We start from the raw sequence: 21,492 nt of genomic DNA on the forward strand, positions 1-21,492 counted from the left end.
GGTAATGGCCAAAGACTGAAAAGGCACTGCCACTAATTGGTGGTGTTGACCCTGGATTGAAGATCTGGAAAACTCATTGGTGGCAAGACGTAGAACATGCAGATAAACCTCTGTTAGATCTATGGAACACATGTAGTATAGAGGGGCTATTTCTTAACAGGACAGTGTAAGAAAGACTGAGAATCCATCTGTTAAACTGTCTTCCATAAGGATCAGTTGAGAGCAGATAAGATTAGATCCAGTCTGGTTCTTCAGTTCTAAAGGGCCACCAACACCTTTTGAACAAACACCTCTGTTTTGCCGGAGACCATGACGAATCTAGACTAGCTACCCTGGAAACCTTCACGCAAAGAAGAATTCTCCCTATGTCCAGCAAATTCTGAATGGATCGATGATCTGCTTGCTTTTCTTCACCAGACTGAGCAGGAGAATAAGAGGAAGTGAAGTGGGCTACTGGCAATTATAACCTACCTGAATGAGCCTATTGGTTGGTTATGGTGACAGCCCAAGAGAAAGTATTTCAGCCCCTCTGAGTTGGCAAGGATTCATTGTCTATTGCTTTTATAAGGAGATTCTGGGACATCTTCACTGAATGGTAGCTGATCTAATTTCTAAATACTACCACGTAACAAACGGACAGATTGGCCTGGTTTGGAAGAAGGTAGATTATAAGATCTGGTCTACATCTAAAATTTAGCTTGACCTAGATACACTGCTCAAACGTGTAAAAAACTTCACACCCTGTGCAAAGCAGTTCAGTCGACACACAACTAGGTCAGTGGAAGAATTGTTCCGTCAGCCTAGCTATTGCCTCTCAAGGGGGTGGATTTACTACAGTGACGTAAAACCCCCTTCCATCCCTGTAGTAAGTGCCTACACTACAGTGGCATAGCTTCAGCTGTGCTGCTGTTATAGTGTAGGCAACACCTCAAGTAGTCTGAGCCCAACAAAAAGAGGCTGCAACAAGGTTCCTCTTAAAAGTTTTCATGTAAAAAGCTCCACTGTCCACATGTTAGGGTATTACGAAGAAGGAACCTAGTCCTAAATTGGTAATATCACATGCAATGTCACATAATAGGGCTGTTTTGACAGATTTCATATGCTGTTTGGAATTTTCCAAAGTATTTCTTTAAAAGGATGACAGAGTTAAGAGAACACGCTCCTTGTTGTGATCAAACATGCCACAGCTTCTTTGAGGCCAATGAAGGAAATTTCAATGCCTCATTTCACAGAGCTGTCAATCTTTTTTGTCTACGAAGATCTTTGTGTGCTCTGGTCCAGCCTACATGAGTCACTAGGATCTTCCAGGAATCATTATTTTGCTTGCTTAGAGTCAGGAAGAAGAATCAGTCCTAACGACACAGGGAAATTGTTACTTTTGTCCTGATACATGTGGTACAGTGTTAGAAATATTCTATTAATGGAGCTTTCCCATTCCACATGGGACATTCCAGGTTCACCATTTTCCCCCCCCAAAGATTACTGGAATACGGATATGCCTCTCTTTTTTCCCCATTTTAAAGTGGTCATATTTAATTCAGCAAAACAAGGCCCCCAGTAATCCTCTACGCACAAAAAAAATCCATTCCTCCACAATGAATATCAATTTGATCATCCAGTTCATCCCCATGAATCAGCCTCTCATAACCACCTGAGTCAGAGTTCCTAGATTTGCGGGTAAAGGTGAAAAAGGATCAATTTATGAATTTGCCAGGGTTCCAATTAGATTTCAAAGCAGAAATCTAACAAACTATGTCTGCCAATATATTAAAAACCAATAGGCTAACCCAGTGGTCCCCAAACTTTTTCAATCGCACCCTCACCTACCCAGTCTGAACCTCTCCCCCCTGCGAGCTGGAGCAGGGTGGTGGAGGGGTGAGTGGGAGCCATGCTCAGGTTGTGTGGGGTTGAATGGGGCAGAGTTGGGGAGGAGCAGCCGCACTCAGGGCAGGAGAGGTGAGCTGCCGGTACCTCTCTTTCCGGAGCCATCCCTGAGTGCTCCTACAGGATCCAGCAACAGCTGCTACTATTCCTGCTCCCAATAGTAGAGGCTGGTTACTGCTACTGGGTGACTGGAACTGGAACCAGAGCTGGAGCGGAACTGGGGGCAGAGCAGGGCTGGGTGGTGCTTCCTTCCTGCCCCGCGAGTGGCTGGCCCACCAGGCCCCACCCAGATGTTCCTCTGCACCCCCTAATGGGGCACGCCCCACAGTTTGGGGACCATTTGTATAACCCCTTTTACTGAGTTGAGGGAGCTTTAGCAGACAAGTTTAATGCTGGATTCTTTTCAGGTCAACTTTTAACTTGAACAGTATTTCTTAAATCAGGAAATTTCCTCATTCTTAACCAACCAGCAATTTATTAATTCACCCAGAAGCACATTAGTATACAATTAACAGTTCACCACAACTATAGACATAACCAATTGTGTACACTACCCACACAATACAGTCCTGCAAGCAATTATCACAGACTAGAGTGGAGGTTCCATAGTTATATCAAAGAACAATGCCAATTAGCAAGATTTTTTATGACATTTTCTTATGATCAACGATTCTCAATTCTTTAGTACTTAACACATTTATCACGCTTCTAAGGCTGCACTGGCCTTTAAGGTACTTTGAAGAATGTAATTACTTCTAAACTTGTCACTTTTGGACCAATCTAGCCAAAGAGAATATTAAAAGCAATTGCTTAAAACAATTCTGTTCAACCTCCCGTAGGCCAATTCGCTTGGATTTATGAAGGATTTAAAAATCTAAAATATGCTTACTTGAGGTCTCAGAGAGTGTAGATGCAACAAAATAACCTACAGTTATTTATGTTAAAGATCAGAAAAAGAAATACAATCTATGAGATGAGATCTCACCACTTCTTATCCTCTTAACCCTGGGATGGGAAAGAGTCCTTTCCACATGGCTGTTCCAGGCATCAGTTGCACTTAGGATTCCACATCTTCTTGTTTTGGGTTCAGTCAACTCTTTTGAGCTAGGGTTACCATATGTCTGGGTTTTCCCGGACAATGCCTCGTTTTTGAATTTCCGTCCTCTGTCCGTGCGGGACCGGGATTTTTTTCCAGAGCAGATGCTGCAGCTCAGAAAGAGCCCCAGTTGGTCTCTCCCCTACATCCGCAGCTAATTGGTCCATTTCCCTGCGGCCACAGGTGCTAGATCCCGTCCACTCAGGCTCCAGCTCCCAAGCCCTGGGGAGAGGGTCTTGCAGGGAGGGGCTGACAACTGTCGCTGCATCCTGGCTTGCATCAGCCATCCTGCCACCACGACAGGGAGTGACACTACCCCCCACGCATCTCCAGTGAGTAACCCCACCATGTGTACCCCCCCTCCAGCTGCTGGTCCTCCAGGCAATGTCCTCTTTTTGGAAACCTGAAATATGGTAACACTATTTTGAGAACATGGTGACCTTGGTTTATACACGCTGGTTTCAGGGCTCATTGGAGGGGGCCACCTTCCAATTCCTACGGCACACATGCCAAATAGATCCTCAGATTCCAGCTCCTTTAGTTTCTTTGCTTCTTCCACTGGTGTCCAGAAGACCGTGTTGGTGTATAACAAAATTTCCTTAATCCTTTTCTTATTGGAGGCTTTTTAAGTTTGATTTCAAGGATTGTATTTCATTATTTTCCCCAACTATCAATTGGGATCCCCTTTTAAAGCAATTGCTCTTAATATCCCAAAATTATACCATGGTTTACATCTTTCAACACTTCTTTCTCGTGCCATACAATTCCTAATACTTCCAGAGTGCAACAATTATTTACAATGAAAACCAACAAAATCCTTATAATCTTCTTAATTTGGAGGACATACTCCATATATTCTTTGATCATACTAAACATTTCACATTTAGGATTTAGACTAGAATAAGAGACATTTTCCACATATAAAAAAATATATATCTGACTCATAAGGCAAACAAATATGCAAATTCTAATATACCATAAATAATCTCTCTTTCATCCCATATTTGATTTACAAGGAAACAATGTATAGTTTATAATTTGAGGTGAAAACATATGGCTTGGATTTCTAGAGGTAAAAGTTTGCCCAATTTGGCCTTCAACCTTACAGCTACCTTTCTAGTTTGTTTAACTTGCAGCTGCATTGCCCATCTCTTCTTGATCCACTGAGTGTGCAATAGGCCATTTTGCAGAGGAAATCAGATTGTGACTCACTTGGTAACTTTGAATTTTTAAGCTAGGCTGGGACGGACAAAGATTTATACATATGCAAATAATAAGAGATTAATGCCTATGTCTTTAACAATACCTTCATTTAGCCATTTTAGTTTCTATAGTGGGGGAAGGGAACACCTGATCTTGGCTGATCTGGGAGTCCTTAGACAAAGTGTCTCTCCCTATTTCTTATTGTCTTCATAGGTGGATCTTATTTTGGGATAAAAAGTGAGATAGCTTTCCTGATTTTTGAGGGCTAGAAGGAATTATTAGTTATCATTCCAGGTATATCAATCCAATATATCCCTTACAAGAGAGATATTTCTTTCTGAAGATGAGGACTTGTCCTTTTGCTGGGGGAGTTTTAGATTTAGAATCTAAAGCTTCTGACACTGGAGTTTGATCTTGTTTGGATTTCCTTTTAGATCCTTCAACTGAAGATGCAGAAGGATTTCAGTGTCCAGATTTATCTGCTCTTTTCCTTTAGTCTTCCAGGGGAATGGAGTGGAGCTTCCTAATGACAATGCACTGTTTACACACTCTGGGGTGAGGATGTAGAGACAAGAAGGACTTCCTATGTTCTCCAGTCTTGTTTCAGAGTCTGACTGCTCCCTTTCAATCCAGATGTTAGCCATACACTTGCTAGCTGCAAATAGTTCTGAAAAACAGACTTACTACCTTCTCTCTACCAATTCTTTTCCCATTGTTTTTTATTTTCAGTTAGACATGCACTTGGGTACAGATTTTAAATCACTTGGTAGAATAATTTCAAAACTATCTACAAATAACTAGGAAGTCCAGCATAACTGAAAAATAAATCTACAGTAGATCTGTGGTTAAATCTGTCTCTCACACAAAACTGTATCTATATAGCGATTCCATCTTACTGGCGAAAACAGTACATCTAGCTCACCTGATAGTTACGCTTTACATCAGTATACCTCATTCACACTCATATTGGCTCCTGAATTTACAAATTAAATACGGAAAGGTAATGTTGCTTAATTTAATGTTAAAATCAGGTTACAATACAACAGCGAGTTAGTTTTCTTAATTTCACCACGAAATCCCAGTTGACTGCCCAATTTGGGCATTTAAAGTGAAGAATATAGGGCTTGTTGCTAAAGCAAGCACTGAGACAGTTAAAGCACCAGACAAAGACTGGCATTAAAGACCGATAAAACTCAGCAATTTGCAATACCTCCTGACTGAAGAAGAGTGTTGGCAACACACTAGAGACGCACTAGAAGAATTTGTTGTAATATTAAAAATAAAAAAAAATTATACTGGATAAAATTCCGTCCATCCTCCAACCCTCTTGAAACTTTGGTAAAACTTGCCCCCCAAAATTTGGGCCTACAGAGGATAAACTTGACAAATTTCACCTTGAAAGAAAAAACACTAACAGTTATTTGTGCCAGATATATACAATATCCAGGACAAACCTTACCGAATTAAGTTAGTTTAACATCTTTGAAGTTCATTGCATTAAAAATGAATATGTTTATGTACTATCAAGGGATGGTAGGGAACTTCCTTAGCAGGAAAGAGAAGACTAATGCAATCTCTGGGAGATATTAGGAACTTCAAAGAACTTTTGGGGACAATACACATGAAGGGAATTTCCTAGGAAATACTTGTGGGTGACTGAAATGCAAACGATCCTGTTCAAATCCATACTTTTGAAGCTACACCCTGGGGAGAGAAACTGAGGTTATGTCTGCAGGGGGATAAAAAACCCACAGCTGCCCAGGTCAGCTGACTTGGGCTTGTAATGCTCAGGCTCTGGAGCTGGGGGGTGGGGTGGGGGTGAACTGCTGTGCAGATGCTTGGGCTCAGGCTAGAGCCTAAGTTCTGGGACCCTGCAAGGGCAGAGAGGTCCCAGAGCTCAGGCTAGACTGAACATCTACACATTGATTTTTAGCCCTGCAGCCCAAGCCCGGCGAGCCCATGTCATCTGACCCAGGCCAGCTGCAGGTGTACCACATGTCTTTTATCCCTGAATAGATGTACCTTGTGTCTACTGATTACCTCTTCCTGAAAGCTTGTTCAAAGACCTCCAAACTGTATAAAGGAGTGACTAAACATTTCATGAGCATGCTAGTTCTGAGCTGAGGTTTTTGTGAACTTGTGACCATAGAAGAGACCCCTTTGTGGGATATGAAGGGCTAATCACCTGCCAGAGCCAATGACAGTGCTGGGATGATCTCTGGTAAGGTTTATTAGCATGTGTGTAGGTTCTTTTATTGTTTTTAATGTTTTCTCTGAAAAGCTTTTACCCTCAGAATAAATATGCTCATACAGAAAGGGATGTGCGGTAACTTATAACTGTTGGCAATCGTTCTGTTATTAGTCTCTGAAGAGGCAAGAGAAGCCTGCTTTGGTAGCCTTTTTCTGGGAATAACACAGTGAAGGCAGGGAGCCATTCAGTCTGGAGATACTCCAATCAGAAAGGAGAGAGAGGTCTCTCTCCACCCAAGAGAGATGGTGGACAGCGGTGCTGGAACCTTAGAGAGATGCCCTTGCTGTACTGTGAAGGAAAATACAGGAGCAGTTGCCCTGAACTGGGACAGTTATAAGCAGCTGAAAATGATCCCTTAGAATGGAAGTGTTTGTGCAGACTTAATGGAGTCACTATATGCTTTACCTAAAATATGTAACAGTAGTTCTATTTTTTACACGTCCTCCATCCCTCTCACAACCCCCTTCAATCCCTCTCCCTTTCTTTTCTCTGCCTCTTCCATCTTTCATTTCTCCTGTTCCCTACCATAACAAATATAACCAACATTTACTGTCCTGGATTCTCTCCATACTATTCTCTCCCTTACCTCATCCAAATCATCACACAGTCATAGGACCCACTAACTTCCATCAACAGGGTAGAGAACTCTTGGGTGTTAGTGGAAGGTAGCAGCAGGAGGCTCCTCAGACTTCTCCTCCTCCCCTCTTGCACAAGTTTTAGGCAGTGAAACAATGGTGCTATGGTTCAGCCTGGCAGCTCAAGGACCCCAAGTCTTATGCCACAGCTAGTTTGGGGGGAGGGGGGGAAGGAAGGAGGAGGAGAAGGAGAAAAGGAATTGAGTGCATTTGTAGGATTGGTCTACACCTAAAACCTAGGCTGATTTAGCTACATTGCTCAGGACTGGAAAAAAATGTCAAGGACTGCAAAATATAGTTAGGTTGACCTTACCATTGCTGCAGAAGCACCTAGGTCAACAGAAAGGGATGAATTTACCACAGCAGTGGAAAAGCCCCTTTGCTTGCTGTAGTAAGTGTCTACAATACAGCAGCATAGCTGCAGCTACAAACTAAATATAAAAACGACACTGACTAAATATAAATTCCAGCTAATGTTATGAAGGAACTAAAATCCAGCCACAGAGAATGGGGAGAAGAGCACTTCGAAGAAATAATTTGGTTTTCAGCAGTAACAACATGAGTATTATACCTTTACTACAGACAGCAAGTAGTGATCACTGATCTTAAAGCTGAATGAGCAAGCTCAAATTCCACTATTAGCTCTCTTTTGGCAGACGGCCCAGCCAGTGCACTAGGAACTTACACTACACACCCATTATTTACAGGTGTCCATAACTTGTCATCTACTCTAGGAAGGATACATTTAAGAGCCCATGGTGCTTTGTAAGCATCCATTTAAATAATGGATATTGTTTAGGGGAAATCAAATCTTTTTATACTGAAGGAAAAATTCTCTTTCTATGATACAATATTTCCCATCTCTTGTTATGTAAAGATGTATAGATGCTTTAATCTTCAAATGCAAGTCTTTCCTTTCAAAACCAAGTTTAGAGAATACATAATGAGGCATGTATATATTCGCTGTGTTGATTTTATCTATTTCCTGCAATGCACCACTGCAGTAGCCAATTTCACATGAGCACAAGATGATTGCCAATACTGCAGTAGTGTGTTCTAAGATCTAGTACAAAATCTATTACTTTACCTCACCATTCCCCTGTGTCAGCAAATCATGAAAATGTTTTTAAATGTCCTATTAGGTAATGTATTGATCTAATCTTTGACCACATGACTTGAGAAGTAATTCAGTAGGCAAGGTAAGCAGACATGCACCCTGCACAATATCATGTAGGTATTATTCAGCTCTCCCCATGTTGCAGAGATACTTTGAGCAAGGCAAGATACAGAGAGGAATTTGATTCCTCATATGAAAATAGGTAAGCTCTTGGGAAGTCTACCGTGCTACTTTGATGAGAATACTCTAGGCAGCATTTTTTCAGAAAAAGAAACTTAGGGATATATAGATCAAAGCCTACCAAGTCCTAGAGAGTCTCATTTAGACAAGCATAGATATTTCAGCTCTATTTTCTTTAACCACTCTAAACTGTCCATAAAAAATGTGAACTTAATTAGTCCACATCAAAGTCAGTGCAGTTGTGCTAGTAGGAAAGGCTGATGGGAACTGCTACAGTACAGATTCTCTGCAGCATGACTTATTTATGAGACAAATACACTCAACAAAATAAAATCAAAGGGGGGGGGGAAGATGGAGAAAGAGAATAGAGAGGACGGAATGAGTGACATGCTGTTCCTATTAGCAGCTATTTGTTTTTATTAAAATATAATGCTGTTTCAAGTAGGCTGGACCCAATATCTGGCCTACCTATAAAGTGTTATTCTGATGGAGAATACCCTGCAAGTGTTTGGTTTTTAAAAAGCTGTATACAAACTATACACCACTCTATCAAGATTTTTCAAGCGTTCCCACAGGCTGCTGCCTTCGCCCCCCCACATTTACTGCTGCAGAGCAAGCTAGCGGAGGGTGCACAAATTAATCCCATTCCTAGAACTGTTCTAACAGCTGTGGACATTAGTGATACAGGTGACAAATATAAAAGTAAACAAGGTAAAAAATGATGTTGGCTTGTGCACTGTAAGAGACTCGGAAAAAAACATGTCCTTTGCTGAAAACAAGTTCTATGTCCCTCCATCCCTCAAAGAGTCTCCTAACAATGGAACAGAAAAAAATGAAATCAATTTTCCTTCATGAAAGCTATATTTGCACAAGAGATTCTACCATTATGAGCTGCCCCTACTTCCTGTCTCCCAACAGATTGGCCAATTTGCTGATATGGATTTGGGCATCTCACCCACTGAGCTCCCTAGGCGGATACGTCCTTAGCAATAACCTGAAATATAAACTGCTAAAACTGTTGATAATTACTGAACAGGCAGACAGTCAATCATGGGAAACCATCCTGATATCTCAATTGGATAAGCCTCCCACAAAAACACAGTTTTCAGATGGTGATATATATTTATATTTTATTCTAGGGCTCCCTGGACTGAGACCAAACGGTTTTGCTTATCCCATTACTCACACAGTGGGTCCACAACAGGTAAGCTGGAGGTCAAGGTGTTAGGATATAGATATTCAGGCCTGTCTGTAAAGGCCTGTACTTTTAGAATTTAGGTATATGTTTATCATTTAGCTAGTTACAGAAGTATAAAAGAAAGAATCTGTGTAAGGGCCTTCTCTCACTGTGACAGTCTGAGGCCCTGTTCTTAGGCTAATGCCTTTGGCCAAGCAGCAGAGGAAGCCATAAGCTGGGAAGCGTACGGTCACATCCTCACATTTCCAACTAGTCATACTGAAATAAGGCAATCTGGGGCTGTTAGAAAGGTGATCTGATCTATCACGTCCAGAGAAAGGGAAGAGCCTAGAAGATGTAAAAGGAAATTTAGTTTGATAGTTTTCTGTTTGGTAAGAACTCACTTATCAATAGACACAGCTGGGAAACCCTTATGCCTTTATAGATGTAGTTGTGAAATCCTCACTTCTGTATTGTTTTGTCATTATAGCTCCCCCTTTACTATTGTTTATTTGCATGTTCTCTGTCTGGTTCTGTAACTGTTTCTGTCTGCTGTATAATTAATTTTGCTGGGTGTAAACTAATTAAGGTGGTGGGATATAATTGGTTAGCTAATCATGTTACAATATGTTAGGATCGGTTAGGTAAATTTCAGTAGAATGATTGGTTAAGGTATAAACTATATAAATTAGGGGCAAACAGGAAAAAAGTTGGGATTCGAAAATAAGGAAAAAGGAACTTGGATTTAAGCTTGCTGGAAGTTCACCCCAATAAACATCAAATTGTTTGCACCTTCAGACTTCAGGTATTGTTGCTCTCAGTTCATGCAAGAAGGACCAGCAAAGTGGGAGAGTGAAGGAATAAGCTCTCTAACACAAGGTACCACTGTCTTGGATTATTAATGATACTTCAGCCTAATACAGCATCTGAGGAAGCACCTATACCTGCCTTGAAAGTTAAAACCTGACCACATGGCTGCTACCTGGCAAATCCATAGAGTGAAAGCAAATTCTCAAGTGGCCTGAGAAGAAGCTGTGTTCTCCGATTAGAGGATGCTTTGACAACAGAGAGCCTCTGCAGCCTTGTATACCTCAATACAAGCTTTATTAATTCACGTCACTAGGGTACAGCAAGAGGCCCTTTGTTCTTTCTTCATATCTTTGAAAAATAAAAACTCATGATCCTGAAATCCTCAGTTCTCTGGAAATATCAACACCCCTTTCTTTTCAGAAGATATAAGATTAAGGCATATTGATATCCCAATACTTACAGAACTACAAATCCACCATGGGCACCATTCTCAGAGTCACTGTGCCTGGGGAAGAGATGAAAAGGGGGGAATTTTCCAAAGGATATAGCTACCTATTACCACTTGTTGAGCCAAATAAGGAAACTGATATTAAAATGTGGGTGGATGAAGTAAAATCTTCCCAAAACAACTCAACTTGATTCTCTGGGAAAGGGAAATTTCTAGTGACAAAAATTTAACTTTTCCCTCACTTAAAATCTTCACTAAGGTCACATAGTTGATGAAGAAAACTTCATTAACTTGGAATGAGGTGAAAGGAAGATGCTAGTTTCCTGTGAAACATTAACTAATACTGCAATATTGTAACACCTGATGCTGCACATTAAACATTTATTTGTTCTGTAAAGCTTGCATTTCAAAGAGAATATTTTGTAAAAAATATTAAAATCTTGAATTAGAAAGTTATTTATCCTTGGTATCAAAATGGCAACAAACAACATCAAAATATACAAGAACCCAGACAGCTTCTATATATTTATGTTTTGGAAAATATTGCAAAATTTACTTAATTTCTCCACACCAAAAGGTTATATTTTTAAATTTAAATGTGTAGCAGTAAATTCTCAGTTACAGCTTTGGTTAGCTGTCAGGCCCCAGCCCAAGGGGGTGAGTTTAGAACTGACCCCTTGTCAACTAACCCATCATCTGAAAAAATTCAGAGGTCTGAGGGCAGAATAGTTCATGGCTTTCTACCCTCTGGCATCACACCAGGGGGAAATTTCACCAAGGACATGGAGTAGATTAAATACTTCAGATGAAGGTATAAGATGCAGGCAGTGGGCAGATGTGGGATAATCTGCACCTCCACGTATATCTCATCCTGACCTCTAATAGCTTAGATTGGCTTACGTTCTGAAGCACGAGGTTTAATATCCTTTCCAAAATTCTTGTTTTGATTCATTATAGCAACTCTGATAGTCTTTATATCCATATAAATAGCCAATTCTTTTAAAATTTTTAATTTATTGGCCTCATCGACTTCCCAAAGCTGTGAGTTCCATAGTTTTGTCACTTTGGAAAGTTTACGCTAAAGGCTCTTGGTATTCCACCCCACTTTTGAATAATGTGGGGAAGAGTGGAGTGATACTGGACTTATTTGTTGGTTCAGAAGATTGCACTCCCTCTTCCCCCATTTTACTAATTGCACACCTTATAGACTATCAGAGTTGGAAGGGACCTCAGGAGATCATCTAGTCCAACCCCTGCTCAAAGCAGGCACAATCCCCCTTTTTTTTTTGCCCCAGATCCCTAAATAGCCCCCTCAAAGACTGAACTCACAACCCTGGGTTTAGCAGGCCAATGCTCAAACCACTGAGCTATTCCTCCCTCCACCTGCATCATATTCTTCCAATCCCTTAAAAAAAAACCCTAAATGGCATGTTTAACTTACCTAGGGAAAGTGTTGTCTCCACTACATATCTGAATCCTTAAAAGCCTAGAGAACAGAGGCCAAGGTCATCCTTGAAGTGGGGTCTCCACAAAGTTTCCTTCAATACTGATCAAGCACAGATCTGACTGATGTTTAATAAATTATAAGTGAATGGAGCTGACAGTCAGGCCCTAAATCTGTCTTCTGATATTTATATAAAAACTAGTTACACAGTAACACAGTGTTTTTGAGACCTCTAGAGTCCACTGAGTAGGCTCAAGTCTTCATCTCACCAGGAAGCCACAGCAATATCTACAATGAGTACTAGAACAGAGTGAGTATACATATATGAGGGACTTGAAAATTTCACCTCACTCCCGCAAAGTAGGAAACATCTAGTGATGTCAACTACTTTAGATCCTAGGTTTTTATTTTTTAAATAAGAATTTAGTCCTTAAGGCTGTGAAGACAACCTTCCAAACAGGACTTAAGTTTAATCAATAGTGCTGGCTCCAGACTGTACTAATGCCTCTGCTGCTTTCTCAAGCCTTAGTGTGAACACTGACCATGGCCTTGTCAATCTTAATGGTACTACCCAGATTCCTGTGGGTGGCAGAAGAACTGAAATCAAGTGTATTTAACTATCACCTAGGAAACCTGTGAGCAGCTGTGGCAAAGGAAGGTACCTATTCACTGGGGAGGATGCCCCAAAATGTAGGGACAGAAGAAAAATAGATACCCCAAGCCACAGAGACCTGTATTAACAAGGAGGAAGGGAAAACTGTAGAGTAAGACTGCCTCCTGGCTGCGAGGAGGGTCTGAGGTGGGAGTGAGAACACAGACAGAAAATACTCCTCTTTTCCAGTAGCCCCCACATTTAAGGGAACAATGAATTTGGGAAGAGCAAGGTTAGCTTACAACTAAGTTACTAGTGCCCAAATGATGCCTGTAAACTCTAATGTATCTAAATCCCCTTTCAAAATGGTTTTATCATGCCTCATACCTTTAGTTTTTTATTGTCCACCCATTACATGGGCCAATCAAGCCTGAAATGCAAATGGCTGGATTTTCAGAGGTTCCCAATATCTGCAACTTACACCAACTTCAATGACAACTGCAGGACCTTAGCACCTCTGAAAATTAGGCCAACAGTGCATCCCATATAAATGTGTCACACTGAAAAACAAAAAATCACTCCTGATGTATGCAATTGTGGAGATCTGACAAGACATCTTGTGCCAAGCTACTAGACAATGTTAATTCTCCTGCACTAGTCTCCTGTATTTATGAGGTGGGGGAAGTAGTAAATAAATCTATTGTGCCAAAACCTTCAGCTGAATACAGATATTTGCTTCAACAAAGGCTGAACACTTCAGTTTTAGTATCATTTTACATCCCACTAGTATTATTTCCAAATCTTCCTTTCTACTAGGCTGTCTGATTACATAATACTACACACTGAAAACAAAAATTAGTAGATTACAGTGTTTGGTTTCATTTATGGACATTGTACTTGGATTGTTATCTAATGCAGAAAGCCTAGCTTAAATTAAAAATGTTGATATAAAATTAGTTAAGACAAAACAAACGCAGCCTCTGCAGCAGTCAGCTGGACTCAGTGGCTAGGAAGCTTCTGAGCCACTGCACATCATTCTTTAGCAAGGAGTTTCTACATATCTGCATTCCAAAAAGTCAGGGCAAAAACAGTAAGCTTTGCAACAGGAAATAAATAAATAAAAACCACCATGGAATAGGCCTGCACTAAGAAGAAAGCCCCAAACTAGCTTCTCATTTTCCTGTGGCTCTTATAACTAGGCTCATTTTTTGCAGTTTTATTGGCAATTGCTCAGAATTTGTTTCTACAGAAATGACAGTCTCTAAAAAAGTTCCACCTACTCTCAACTATTCCAAGGGAAGGAGGCGCAGGGCTGAAGGAAAGAAAAAATAATGAAGTGCAGGTTATTATTTTTAGGACTAAGAGCGCATTCTCACTCCTTGGTACCAAGCAAAGAGTCTACTCAAGATCCTAAGCACCATACAATCTGCCAGCTTAACACCAGTTTCTTGCTAGATAATTAGGTTTCACACGATTCTAATGCTACTTAATACCTAAATAACAATGTTGGGAGGGGAGCGGGAAATGACATTCTGCTGAAGCGCTACCCAAGCTTGGCAAAATAAAAACTAAAGCACCCTCAATAAATCAAATAAGAATGATGCTCAATTCTTCTAGAGGGGTCTACAGAGGAGGGTGAAGAGAAGAAAGCCAGGAAACAGTTAACAGCCACAGTGAAGATTATCATCACCTGAAAGTTTAAGAACTCACTCAAAGCCATTTCAGGTAGCTAGCTTCAAATGGTCCTGTCTGAAGCACTGTTTGTTGTTTAAGTTGTTGAAAGGCATTCAAGGCTAATGACTTTAAGAACTCTTTTCCAAAACTGTTTCAAGTCTTGAAACAGTATCAATTCTCCAGTACTGACTGGGTCAAAATATCAGCTGCGCCCCCTGGGACAGGACAGAACACACTACAGTTTTATTCAGTCTTTCATATTTCGGTCTATGTGTTATAGATCAGAGTATATGAATTAATGTATATCATTCTTACCACAAAAGTTTCATTGAATAATATAGAACTAGAATCCAAATCTCAAGACAGCAAAGAAAGAATATGGAAAAAAAAAAAAAAAAAAAAAAGAATACGAGAGAAGTTACTTACCTTGGACAGTAACTGGAGTTCTTCAAGGTGTGTGTTCCTATGAGTGGTCCGTGTCAGGATGCACGCATGCTTGTATACTATTGAGCAGAGATTTTTCTCAGCTGTGCCCACGGATCTGCGCCTGCGCAACTTATACCTTGTGCTCCAGTATGAGGGCACACTGGGAGGGGGAAGACCTGCCGCCATTTTGTCCAATGACTGAGGCAGAAGGGAAGGAGGGCAGGTAGTAGTGGAGTACCCATAGGGTCACACATTTCAAAGAACTTCAGATAATGTACAAGGTAAGAAATTTCTCCTTCTCTTCAAGTAGTGTCCCTATGGGTGCTCCACATCAAGAGATTTGCGGGCATTAATGAGGAAAGGCCAAGGAGGTGGATTCAGTACAGGTCATAGAATAGTGTCACTGAAAGCTGGAACAGCTTTGGAGGCAGGCACAAGAGCATAGTGTTGGCAAAAACATGTGCACCAAAGACCAGGTGGTCACCCTGCAGATGCCTGAGGTAGGTATGTAATCTGACTGAAAAACAGAGATGGAATGAGCAGTCACTTTCAGAGGGAGCAAACCTCCAAGACTTCACAAGAGATTAAGATGTATCCTGAAATCCATTTGGACAACCTTTGGGTGGAAATCAGATGTCCTTTCATTCATTCATTCTGCCATTGAGATGAAAAGGCTCGGTAAATTCCTAAAGGGCTTAGTCCTATCTAGGTAAAAAGGTGAGAGTTCTTCTTGCATCCAGTGTACGAATGCTGTTTCTTTTCTTGAAGAGTGAGGGTTGGGGTAAAATCACCAGTAGATGAATCTCCTGATTCATGTGGAATTCTGAAGGAACTCTAGGTACAAAGAAAGAGTGTGGACATATCATCCCCTTATTGTGCTGAAACACCACGTATGGTGGATCAGCCATCAAGGCTTCAAGCTATCCTACCCTCCTGGCTGAGGTGATAACTATCAGGAACAAGGTCTTAAGGGACAAATGAAGGAAGAAAAAATAGGTTCAAAAGGAGGTCTCAGTGCATTGAGGACTAAGCTGATCTCTCATGGTGGAGTTGGCTCCTTGACAGGAGGGAGAGGATAAAGAAGTCTTTGATGAACCTCATAGTGGCTGGGTGCGCCAACAATGAACAGTGTGTGTGAGAGAGGGGTGGGGGGCTGCACATGCACGGCTAAGTGAAACATTAGCAGAGCTTAGCAATAAGCCTGTGGTTTTTAAATTCGGCAGGTACCAGAGAATGTGTGTCAGATAAGACCTGAGAAGGTATAGATCGGTGGCTGCACCAAGTATGGAAGCATTTCCATTTCTGCAGGTAAGTTTCCCTTGTTGTGGGTTTTCTATTATTAAGCAGTATTATTTGTACCTGTGGGGAGCAGACTCGTTCTGTACCAGAGAGCCATTTAATAGTTCTGCCCTGAGATAAAGCACCAAGAGGCTGGGGTGCATGATAGGTTCAGTTGTCAGGGGAAGCTCTGGGAACCACACCCGTCTCAGCTCCAACAGTGCTACGATTATGGTTACTAATTTTTCCTATTTGTTTTGGCTTTTGAGCAGGAAAAAAGTGTCAGGGGATAAGCGTAAGCAATATGTGAGGCCAATGAATGACTAGGACATCTCCCATTGAGTTGTGGCCGTGCCTCCACTTGAGCAGAATAGCTGCACTTTATGGTGTCATAAAGAGCTCTCTCTCTGGGTGACTCCAAGACAGACATACCTCTTGGTCAATGCAGAAATGCCTGATGAGGGAGTTTGCCACTATGTCCTATAGTCCTGGTAGATAAACTGCTGAGATCTGTATGCAATATGATATGCACCAGTTCCATAGTTTTACAGATCTGAAAAATAAGGACTAAGATCTTGCTCCTTCTTGAAGGCTGATATACACTGCTGCTCTATTGTCCAGGATTATTCTGATTGGATGGCCCCTGATATGGGGTAGGAAGTGCTCACAAGCGTAACAAACCCTTCTGACCTCTAATATGTTGATATGGAGGATCACCTCCTGAGGGGTTCATTTGCTCTGAGCTGTGAGACTTTGGAAGTGTGTGCCTCAGGCCAATCAGGGAGGCGTCTGTAGTCATAATCCTTGTGGGAGTAAGCTGCACATTTTTTGTAGCTCCTTCCAGCAGTTTAGAGAATTGAGGACCTTTCCAGGCATGGACTCCTGCTTGGAAAGACTACTATTGTTCAGGGATTAGCCAGTTCTCAGCCAAGCTTGAAGACAGAGTATGGTCTTGCAAAGGAAGTCTCAAATGTGAAGGCTATTATATGGCCCAGATGTTACAGATAAGTCCTTGCTGTGTTTTGTGGACTCTGTTGTATTGTTGAGACAAGACTGGACATTGTGGCAAATCTGTCCTTGGGTAAGTTTGCTGTGGTGGTAGATGCGTCCACAGTGGTCCCGATTAAGTCTATGTATTGAGCAGGTTTGAGGGCAGACTTTTCCTGCATTGAGGCTGAGGCTCAGTGAGTGGAAGAGATAGGGCCATGATGGTTACCATCTGTAACTTGAGAAATGAGCAACCTTTTAGGAGCCATTTGTCTAGGTAGGGAGAAACAGTTATTCCCATTTTAAGAAGGGGGACTGCAGTGGCCAAGACAACCACTGATAACTATTCTCTGAGTATGCTTCTCCCATCAGTTGTGTACCCACCTTATAGTAAGTTCACCTAAACAAACTAGAGAAATATAGCTTATGAGAAGATCAGGTGGGGACAGTGTCAAAAGCCACATTAAAGTTGAAATATACCACATCTACTGCTTCCCCCACCGACAAGGCTTGTTACTCTGTCAAAGGAGGATATTAGGTTGATTTGACGTGATTTATTCTTGACAAATTCATGTTGACTGTTACTTACCACCTTATTATCCTCGAGGGCATGGGAGCTTCCGTGATACTCTTATCAGGACATGACACTTCCTAAGACACAGACTCAAGGGGTGACTTTCCCTTTTTCTTATCCCATTCTGGAGCAAAGTGTCATTTCTTCCTTGAGGGTCTTGATAATTTTGAAGTCCCGTCAGGGGCTTTGCTTACTGTTGCAGCAGAGATGGTTACCGGAGCTCTCTCAGCAACCGGATCCAAAGTACAGGTGGGTGAATCGGATCCCAGGGGTCTCAGAGACCACTCCATCAACAGGAATTTTAGTCTGCCCACCCTCAATTTGTTAGATCTGCTTTTAAAATCTGAGCAGATCTTACATTTGGAGACGATGTGGGTCTCTCCCAGGCAGCGGAGGCAATCTGAATGTCCCTCATTGAAGTGGGGGGGAAAATCTGTGGCAATTCTGTCAATGTTTGAAGTCTGGGCTCTTGAACACAGCTTGTACTCGAGGCTGAGAATCAAGGCCCGAGGGAAAAAAACAGAGGCTCAAATTGGGCAAAAGAAGAAAGGGGACAGGAAACCACCTCCAAGTACAAATTGTGCAAAACAAGAAAAAGAAAAGACTAGTCAAGAGACATAGCAAGCTGTGTAATCAGCTAATAGACAGTCTCAACCTGCAGGTGATTGAGAAGGAACTTGAGTGGTGGCAGGTCCGTCCCCTCCCTATATAACCCTGTACCAGAGCACAAGGGTGTCTACGATGCAGACTCACAGACACTGCTAATGAAAATCTCCAATCAAGAGCACACAGGTGGTTGCACATCCTGACGTGGAGCACCAATAGGGATGTTACTTGAAGAAGAACTTATTAAAATCATACCACATTTCAGCCAATATTTCACTGGTTAATGAACCTCAACAAAAGATAAAATCTACCCTTCAAAGGGAAATGCTAATGGACTCTACTTCAGTGAAGGTATTCAGCACAGTTATAATTAATGCCATTAAGTGTTTCAGATCAGCAAAGCTTTCAAACACAATAATTCTGCCTTTCAGATGCTCTGTCAGAATCTCTGTGCCCTGTAAGGAAGTAAACTTAATATGCTGTAAACCGTTTTCTCCTTTTTGGAGAAGAATAAATGAAAGAGATATCTGCTTAAAACTTTAAATCTTATGTGCACAGCTAGAGATTTAGAAAGGTGGCATATCAGGAGCACAAGAGACTCTCCCTACCAAACACCTTGAGCAACTCCAGCTTTCTGAACTTAAACTAATAAAAATAGAGGATAAAGGAATCTCTCTACATAAAACAGGAAAATACTTAAAATTTTACAGACAAGATTCAGTTATTTTAATCATTATGACGTACAGGTTCTTTGGTTGCCCCACAGGGACTCCCTGAAGATAAAAGGCATCACACACAGATAATGCTCCTAAGGCAATGCCAGATTGTGGCACAGGAATAACTGGAGTTAAATCACAGCAGGTTTTCCAGAACAGGTTTTCCGATTCCACTCTAGGACTGCCAACCTGAGCACAAGGTAACTGGGAAATGCCCCGTCAGCCCTAAGTCAGTCAAGGGTAGCTAAATCTAACTTAAGCTCAGTGCCTTAAAATTCATTCTACTCTGAAAATTGGCAACTTCTCACTCCAAAGATTTATACCATGTAGATCCATTCATCTTTATGGATTTTAGTGAGTGAAAAGTTCTAGAGATTGTTTACATATTTAAAGATCTGTTTCTATTATTTTCCTCCTTCAGGTTTCACAAAAACATTTAATCTTAAATTCTATAGAAAAAAGAAGATATTGGGCCAAAATTGATCACTGTAATTTGGCTCCCTTATTTGAGAAGGGCAACCCGAACGCTAAATTTCCAGGGCTACATTTTTGTAATACTAAGAGTATTGAAAGTTATTCATTCAAATCACTGCTATGTGCCTGCAACCTTAATTTCAACTTCAAAAAGTGGCATGTGTGAATTTCCTTATATAATCCTAAAGTCAGAATGTCTTCTCCAGCAGACCCTCCTTCTGCCAACCCAAAGGGTATGTCTACACTGCAATAAAGAACCCGTGGCTTGCTTGGGTCAGCTGACTTGGGCTCCAGGACTATAAAAACTGCGATGTAGACATACGGGCTTGGGCTGGAGCCTGGGCTCTAGGGCACTCTCCTATCATGGGGTCTCAAAGCCTGGGCTCCAGCCAGAGCCTGAAAGTCTACATAGCAAATTTATAGTCCAGCAGCCTGAGCCCTGCAAGACCAAGTCGGCTGACCCAGGCCAGCCACGGGTGTTTTATTGCAGTGTAGACATACCTTAAGAGATTTACAGTAAGAAAAATGAGGAATGCCTCAAGTCTATTAACTACAACATAACCTACTAACTACAGTTCCCACACACTATTCTGTAGAGGGTAGTTCTTATGTGGCAGACCTCTTAACACACACACATTCTGCCCCCTACTTCCTGTCCACTTTCCAATGTTCAGAGAACTAGAGCTTTCCTCCCAAAGTGCCTGGGGGGAGTGTGGAAGAAGAGAAGAGAATGGCTGGCTGGTAGGAAGCATGGGAATCAGCAAAGCCACAGGAAAAATATGCTTGCCACCACTATCCAACTCCCATGGAGTGAGTCATGAAGAGCAATGAATTCCTTCCCCACTCCATATGCTGCTCCCTGGCCCACACGTAGGAGTTTCAAAAGTAGTAACAAATCTCCCTCCTACCCAAGTCCTAATGCACTAGGGCCTCCGAACAGTCACCATCACCAAGCCAAAACACCAGGCTCATCACCTCAGTTAAACTAAAACCAGGCTTTGGGATCAGGAGTGGCCCCCAACAACCTAAAGTTCAGAGGTGTTGAACATGACCCACTCCATGGGAGTTGGATAGTGGTGGTGAGAGAGTGGCAAGCATACTTTTCCTGTGACTTTGACGATTCCCATGCTTCCTACCAATAAATCTAAGTCTCTTAAGAGGCGATAAAGCATCCAGAGTACCTCAGTAGATCCATGGAGATAAGGGACAGAAGAAACTAAGAATGTCTTGGGTTTATAATGCTTGATTATGGAATAATTACAACATTCCTGAAAATGTTGTTACCCTTAAATTACTGATACACACTCTCAACCTTAATGCCATCTCAAAAGTTTTTTGCCCATAAATACAATTACACATGCTTTAAGTCCTTGTATTTCCTGTAAAAGGTAAGAATAAGTATAAGTACTTTAAACGTATCATTTTGCAGTGACTTCAGTTTGTCCTCTGGACTGGACATGAGAATTTCCCAATCCTCTAGTTTTCGTGTCTCCATTCCAAGGGAATGAAAGATCATCTCTATGCGATCTTTTAAAGGTACTCAGAAATTTTCTAAGCACTGAACTGTTTGTTGGATTGACATTAAAAAAGATGACAAAAAATTTGAACCAAATGTCTTCCTATTCAAAGTAATGAAACCAACTAAACCAAATCACCTAGCAGTGCGGTAGTGAAGTGAGCAAGGTTAAGCGGTAAGTTGTTCAGACATGCTAAGTTTTGTAAGTCAGCTTGAAGGAGTTTTAACATTTCAGAAAATAATATAAAAACAATCTATCCTCGTCCCTGCAAAAAAGGGATGCAAAAAAAAAAAAAAAATGAACAAGAGAGATCAGAACTGTTCAGACATAACAGTAAGACAGAGGATGAAACTTATTCTCATGTCTTCCTTTAACCATAGCATTTTTAAAAAGATATCTTTGG

At 41.3% G+C, this 21,492-nt stretch overlaps 1 protein-coding gene across 1 annotated transcript in view; it reads right to left on the reverse strand.

Annotated features, from left to right (window-relative positions):
- USP22 (ubiquitin specific peptidase 22) overlaps positions 1-21,492 on the reverse strand; it is a 188,601-nt gene that overhangs the window by 120,630 nt on the left and 46,479 nt on the right. The gene's annotated exons all lie outside the window — the stretch shown is intronic.

Source organism: Eretmochelys imbricata, chromosome 10, assembly GCF_965152235.1.
Source record: "Eretmochelys imbricata isolate rEreImb1 chromosome 10, rEreImb1.hap1, whole genome shotgun sequence".
Taxonomy (NCBI): domain Eukaryota; kingdom Metazoa; phylum Chordata; order Testudines; family Cheloniidae; genus Eretmochelys; species Eretmochelys imbricata.